Source organism: Myiozetetes cayanensis, unplaced genomic scaffold, assembly GCF_022539395.1.
Source record: "Myiozetetes cayanensis isolate MyiCay16 unplaced genomic scaffold, myiCay2020 scf1316, whole genome shotgun sequence".
Taxonomy (NCBI): domain Eukaryota; kingdom Metazoa; phylum Chordata; class Aves; order Passeriformes; family Tyrannidae; genus Myiozetetes; species Myiozetetes cayanensis.
The window spans coordinates 246-7,513 of record NW_026086956.1 but is presented as its reverse complement, the minus strand read 5'-3'; the positions used below and the strand labels follow the sequence as shown (position 1 = coordinate 7,513).

The 7,268-nt window shown below is 54.4% G+C and overlaps 1 long non-coding RNA gene across 1 annotated transcript; it reads left to right on the top strand.

Moving 5' to 3' along the window:
• Positions 1-256: 256 nt before the first annotated feature.
• Positions 257-1,778, top strand: LOC126636541 (uncharacterized). The gene is made up of 5 exons (XR_007628055.1): positions 257-351; positions 651-710; positions 798-997; positions 1,193-1,373; positions 1,634-1,778. It is a non-coding gene; the product is annotated as an uncharacterized LOC126636541 (long non-coding RNA).
• The last annotated feature ends 5,490 nt before the right edge of the window (positions 1,779-7,268 follow it).

Here is a 7,268-nt window from a genome sequence, read left to right as displayed (position 1 = left end):
CTGGGTGAGGGTTGTCCCGCCCCCAGAGCCCGCGCTGTGCGCCCAGAGCCCAGAGCCCAGAGCCCGGAGCTGCACCCCAGTGTGTGTCCTCCAAGAACAGAGCCCCAAGGGCTCCTGTCCAGGCCCCTGTCCCTTCCCTGCAGCCAGTGGGAGAGAGGGCTCTGGGCAACCCTGAGTGCTGGCAGGAGGGACGGCTGCAGGCAACGGGAGGGCTCTGTGACATGCCCATGTCCTTGTGCTCTCTCCAGCTGGGGAAGGACAGCAGCAGGGCTGAAGAGTACCTGCGTCAGGGCCTGGCGTACCTAGAGGACCCCGAGGCCTCTGTGCGAGAGGCGGCCATCCGGTTCATCGGTGAGCCCCAGCGCCTGGGGACCCTCTTTGGACAAGCTGGCCCTGTCCCTGCTCCTGCCCTGACAGCCAGGCACGGCCCTGGGGCTGCCCGAGCTCCAGCTGCCGCATGCTGGGTTTGGGCTTCCCTGTGCCCCACCCTGCCCACGCAGCTGGGCTTGGGGGCCACTTAGCTGAGTTCCACCCCCCGGAGCTGCTGGTGGTTCCTGGGCTCATCCCTGCTGAGGGGGAGGATGGCAGGGCCAGGGGCTGGGCTGCTGGGACCCGCTGGGGAGCAGGGGCTGACGGAGCTTTGTGCCTAGGAGTGGCCACGCGGCACCTGAGGAACCGAACCACAGACACACTGGATGAGATCTGCAGCGGTGAGTGGGGAACATGGGCTGGAGGGGACACTGGGGGGTCTCTGCAGACACAGGCGTTCATCTCGGCTCTGTTTCTTTTGCTCGCAGCCCTTCAGCCCTTGACGAAAGACAGCAATGAGTTCGTCTCTTCCCTGGCCCAACAGACAATCTACGTTCTGAAGGCTTTAGGACCAACACCACCGCCTCGCTTCAGTCTAGAATCACTGCTCTTCTGGCACCGCCGTCCACATCCATGAAGAGCTTCCAACACTCCCAGCCTGCAGGCGCTGTCCGAGACACCTGATCTGGTGAGCAGGGACAGCCATGTTGGCATCCAGGGCTCTGGGGCTGTGGGCAAGGCGGTGGCTTGGCGCGGGCTGGGAGGCAGGTGTTGGGGTGGCTGCTGCAAAGTGCCTTGCTGCCATGCTGGGGCCTGGTGGCTGCCTGGGGAGCTTTGCAGGCGTGCATCTTCTCACAAAAAAGCAACTCTGTCCTTCGTACAGCCAGAAAAATGGGAGCTTCTGGTGCCGAACATGATGGAGCTCGTGTGTCTCGGCAGCAAAGACTTCTGGACGAGAGGTTGTGATGATGCCTAAAAACCGGATGTGTCAATATCTGAAGAAGACAAAGGCCAGCCCCGCCACTGAGGATCCGGTGGAGAACCTCCCGCGCTTCCTCGACATGGTAAGGCTAATGTTTGAGAGTGAGCCCTGAGATGGGCACTGGGCCATGACAGCTGCCCTGCAGCCCAGCCCTGTCAGCAGCTCTCGGAGCAGGCTCTGCTCCCCTGGGCTCTTGGGGCTTCTGGGCCTTGCAGCCCAGTGCAAGTTGTCCCTGCTCTGGAAACTGACGCCAGAGCATCTCCCTCAGCCACCATGCCCACCTCCCTTCACTGTGGGCAGGGGCCGCTTTTTCCCAAGCTCACCATTCCTCCTTCCTACCAGGAGAGTGCGAGTTCTTCATCTACCGCTTCAAAGACCACCTGGGCTCAGAGGTGGTGAGGATCGAAAACAAATTGAAGGTGTCTCTACGGAGTGCACTGGGGCCGCTGCTCATTTGCACAAGTGACCAACCCCGAGTGTGGGCAAGGTACAGATTTGAAGGCTGAGCACTGGCAGAGGGAGAGGTGGGCTGACCCGTCCTGTGGGGCCCAGGCTGTTAACAGGGCAAGGGCTGCTGGCCGTGGGCGCCCGGCACCCGGCGCACGCCAAGGGAAAGGTCCCTGCAGAACCAGCGCGAGCAGGGACAGAGAGTCTGGCTCGGCCAGTTCCAACGCCTTCTCTAGGGCTCTGGTAGGGCTGGTCAGCAGCCTGGGGCCACAAAGCTTGAGTAGGCACATCCCCGCAGGCTTCTCTTCTGTCCCTGGCACGTGTCGAAGGTCAGGGCTTTGAGCCTCAGGTGCTGTCCTCTGGGGCTGTCCTCACCAGTCCCCTAGACCCTTTGGCGAGGGCATGTCCCAGCTTCCTAAGGGCAGGATCATCCCAGGAGCAAAGCCAAGAGCTCTGCTTTGCCAGTCATGGTGCTATCTCACACCTTCTGCTTCTCTGCAGGCCACCGAAGAAGCGCTCCTTGCTGCGATGAAGTTCATCAAGTGGAGGAAGATGAAAGACCTGGTGTCATGGGTTTGCTCTGGGCCAATTTTCTCTCGCCCCCTACACAATTGCTATCAGTTGAGAGAAGGTTTTTGCTGACAAAAGAGATCTGATTGGGGAGAATAATCTCAGGATTTATTAGTAGCAAGATAAAATCTAAAGAACTAGATATACAACAATTCTAAGTAGGCAAAAGTGCTCTGTTTTTACAGAAATGCCCCTCCTGCCTTGTAGCAGTTCAGGACGAGAAGCAGTCTCCTTTCCATTTCTGGAGCTTTAGGTCTTTTAACTAAGTTTCACCACATGAGCCCAAGGGATAAGGGCTTTTGAGTCCACCCCTGTTTCCTCTAGGGTCCCTTCTCCCAAGAGACAGTCTTTGATGGACCTCTCGAACGTCAGGCGACTTTCGGACAAGAGTTCTTCCATTCTCTGCTGTCCCGCAGGGTCACAAATTCAGCTGCAGTAGCATGGATGCCTCACTGAGATCACAAGGTCCTACACGGGCCGAGTCGCTCCAGCGTAGGTCTCTCTCTCCATGGGCCACAGGTCTCCAGCAGGACTCTGTTTCATCTAGGCCTCCCATGGAGTCACATGTACTTCGTGCCCTCTGCTTCGGCGTGGGCTCCTTCGTGAGCTGCAGAGGGGGGTTTCCGCTCCCCAGCAATCTTTTACAGGTGGCAGGGATTTTCAGTTTTCAGTCTCTTCCCTGCTGAAGGGAGCTTTTCTTCTCTCTCTCCTTCAGCTGCCAGCTTTGACCTTGGAGGCTCTGTTATCTCTGCCTGGAATTCCTTCTGCAGTATTTCTCCTCTAAGTTCTACTCTAAAGTTTTTTTTTCTCTACTCTGTTACAGGAGAGAAGGGGGCCTGGCCCCCCTTGCCCGGGCCAGACTTGGCCGGGGAAGGCGGGCAGGGGGGCCACGCCTGGGCCCAACAGGGCCGGCTGCAACGCCGGCTCTTCCATTTTCTTCTGTGCCACAGGCTTCTCTTTTGTTTTCTTAAAGATGTAATTGGCAGATACTAGGATATTATTGACTTATGAGGAGATTATTTATGATTAGGAGATTATTAGGAGATTATTTATTATTAGGAGATTATTTATTACTAGCAAGAGAAAATCGAAAGAATCATATATACAACAATTCTAACCAGTCAAAAGTACGAGGTATTTACAGAAATACCCCTCCCCCTTGTATCAGTTTTATTCTGTGCCACAGGCTTCTCTTCCTTTTTCTTGAAGGTGGAATTGGCAGAGAGTAGGATACTATTTAGTTATTATACCTAACTCTATCTTTGTGGCTTTATCACAAATATAGCACACATTCTTATAATGGGTCAGTCTATTTTGTCTGCAGACCTCTCTCAGTTATCTTCAAATCCTCATGGCTTATTCCTCACACGGGGCAACATTTAAATGGCGAAGTCTGATATGGCCTCTGCCTCTCCTGGCAGTCTTTGCCTGCACTCTCCACCAAAAATGTCGTGGCTTTGCTCTGGGCCAATTTTCTCTCACCCCCCGCACAATTGCTATAAGTTGAGAGAAGGTTTATGCAGACAAAAGAGATCTGATTGGGCAAAACAATATTAGGATTTATTACTAGCAAGACAAAAACTAAAGAACTATATGTACAAAAGTCCTAAGGAGGCAAAAGTACAATGTTTTTACAGAAATAACCCTCCCCCTTGTGTCAGTTTTCTTCTGTGCAAGAACCTTCTCTTCCATCCTCTTAAATATGGAATTGGCAAAGGTGTTACTAAAACTTTGGATTGGCTTTGCTCCGGATATGCACCTGGAGAAAACTATTTTCAGCCTCAGGGGGGGCCAGTTGGCAAACCCATGACACCTGGTGAAGACACAGGAGCCGTGGAGGATCGTCGAGCGCTTGATGAGGCCGAGCGCCAGCGTGCAGGCTAGGGTGAGGCTTGTTCTGCCCCCGGAGCCCGCCCTGTGCACCCAGAGCCCGGAGCTGCACCCCAGTGTGTGTCCTCCAAGAACAGAGCCCCAAGGGCTCCTGTCCAGGCCCCTGTCCCTTCCCTGCAGCCAGTGGGAGAGAGGGCTCTGGGCAACCCTGAGTGCTGGCAGGAGGGACGGCTGCAGGCAACGGGAGGGCTCTGTGACATGCCCATGTCCTTGTGCTCTCTCCAGCTGGGGAAGGACAGCAGCAGGGCTGAAGAGTACCTGCGTCAGGGCCTGGCGTACCTCAAGGACCCCGAGGCCTCTGTGCGAGAGAGGCGGCCATCCGGTTCATCGGTGAGCCCCAGCGCCTGGGGACCCTCTTTGGGCAAGCTGGCCCCGTCCCTGCTCCTGCCCTGACAGCCAGGCACGGCCCTGGGGCTGCCCGAGCCCCAGCTGCCGCATGCTGGGCCTGGGCCTCCCTCCGCCCCACCCTGCCCACGCAGCTGGGCTTGGGGGCCACTTAGCTGAGTTCCACCCCCCGGAGCTCCTGGTGGTTCCTGGGGTCATCCCTGCTGAGGGGGAGGATGGCAGGGCCAGGGGCCAGGCTGCTGGGACCCGCTGGGGAGCAGGGGCTGACGGAGCTTTGTGTCTAGGAGTGGCCACGCGACAAACATCCGTGAGCAGCTTCCAACACTCCCAGTTCCCAGGCGCTGTCCGAGACACCTGATCTGGTGAGCAGGGACAGCCATGTTGGCATCCAGGGCTCTGGGGCTGTGGGCAAGGCGGTGGCTTGGCGTGGGCTGGGAGGCAGGTGTTGGGGTGGCTGCTGCAAAGTGCCTTGCTGCCATGCTGGGGCCTGGTGGCTACCTGGGGAGCTTTGCAGGTATGCATCTTCTCACAAAAAAGGAACTCTCTCCTTCATACAGGCAGGAAAACTGGAGCTCCTGATGCCTTCAGATCTTCAGCAAAGCCACAATTCAAACTACGAGCACTGCTCTTCCGACGCCACTGATCCAGTTGTAGATGGCTGTGATTTAATAAAGCACCAGAAAGAGGCCCAAACCCATGGTGTCCTTCAGATGCGCCGCATCCTGGGCAGACTGTGTTCTGCTTGTCCTGTACCGCTGCCTGCAGGACTACTTCCCCCTCAGCATACCCACAGCCCCAGGCTTGTTGGGGAAGTTGACCTCACACTGAGGCTTTCTCCACGAGAAGCCACATTTGTCTCTCTTTAGGGCAGTCCCCCCACCACACAGTGAGGATAGGGCAGCGAATTAGTGGCCCCAGCTCGGCCTCCCCATGGGTATCCAGGCATCTGTTGAGGCATCTGCTGTTGCTGCATCCCCACCTCCCCTCACCATAATGGACTTTCAAGGGTTTCCAAGCAGAGGGAACAAGAGGGGACCCAAGGGAAACCTGAGGGGTATTAGAGGGACTGGAGGACAAACAAGGAGTCTCGGTCACCGCTGCCATGGCAGAGGATGGACCTCCGCTGTCCTTCTGTTGCACTGCTAGCATGTTTTCATCTTTTCTGCCCTGGGGGAAAAGAAGTATCCTGTTTCCTTGAATAGCTGATTAGCATCATTTTGTGATGTCCTCGGAGGGGATTATTTTTGACCTAATCATCTACAGGAAAGTTTGGAGACTTCACTCGGTGTGCCCCGTCACAGTGCTGAGCACACGTAGTGGAAGACACAGAGTCAGACGACCCTGCCCAGAAGAACTTTCTGCCTGAAAGAAGTTTTTTCATTTTCTGTTTTTTAAAACACAGTTCCTTCCTCAATGTTGCCTCTCGCATGAGTGGCTGAGAAGGGATAAACCGGGAAAGAAGTGTACAAAATAAAATACAATGGATTTTCTAATCTCGTGGCTGGAAAATGTGGTCTCCAGGGTAGTTTCTAAACTAGGAAAGAGACTGCCTCTTCCACTCTAGCATGTATCTTATCTGTCGTGAAGAAGTTTCTCTCCCTACAGATGCTCTAAGGATTATTGGACGTCATCCTAAGCATGCCCACGGTTCTATAGTGATGGCCTTGCGTTTCAGAGGGGGTGATGCCGTGGGGAAAAGCACGAGAAACTCTGTCCTTGGTAAAGCAGAGGCTTTACTTTGTCAGCCTCTTGAAGATGGGTGTAGCTCAGGGCAATCAGTGGAAGTTTCAGAGACCAGCCCTTATTATTTACTAAAGCAATCAAATAAATCCAAAGTTGTAAGAGGCTTGCTCTACTTCCTGCTGTAAATGTCTGTCCTCATTACCAGGCGGACTGGCACGACCTGGCTCTCTAAAAGATCCAATTCCAATCTTTTGGGAGTTGCCATAGATGCCAAACAAGCATGCTTGTGGAAAAAGGAAGAAACATGCAACAAGAAAAGCAAATAGTAAGGCTCTAGCCTACCAAGAGTGGGTATCATGCACTTTCCCCCTAATCTGCTGGCCTTTCAGGAACTGCATTCCCTGTCTGACTACTTTGAGCAGGGGGTAAGTTTTCAAACTGCTGAAAATATATAGGGGTAAACTAGCGGGAAATCCTCCAAATAGAAGTACTCTCTGTTTATTTTTGCCTCCAGTCAAACTAAGCGAGTGCATTTAATATCATGGAACTGAACTGTGTGCAAACAGCTCTTCCCCTTTGGGACGATTTCACAGCAAGACACACTCGAGTCCGGGTCTGCACGCTTAGCCACGTCCCAGGGACAACCTGCTGCTGCAGCCAAAGACACTCAGGACCTGTGTAATCACAGGAAGACAAACTTCTCCAGCTCGTGCCACTCCTCCGGTGTCTTCTTTGCGGACTCTTCAGAAGTTTGCCAGTTCTGCCTTCATACCGTTGCCCTGCCTTTGATGAGGCAGTTGGACTAGATGACCTCTCCATCCAAAATGATCCAATGATCCCGTGAGGATGCATGTCGGGAGTGAGGAAGAGAGAGCCTTGGAACGATGGAAGAAAGTACATGGGAGGCGACCAGAAATGAGTGTTGTATCCGGAGGAGGACAACAGCTACATCCACCCCTTTTGAGAGTTATCCATAGAGGTGTTCTAGATTCCTGGTTTAGAATGATGTTAAATTGTAGTTTTGCACTTTGGTTGCAGCCCT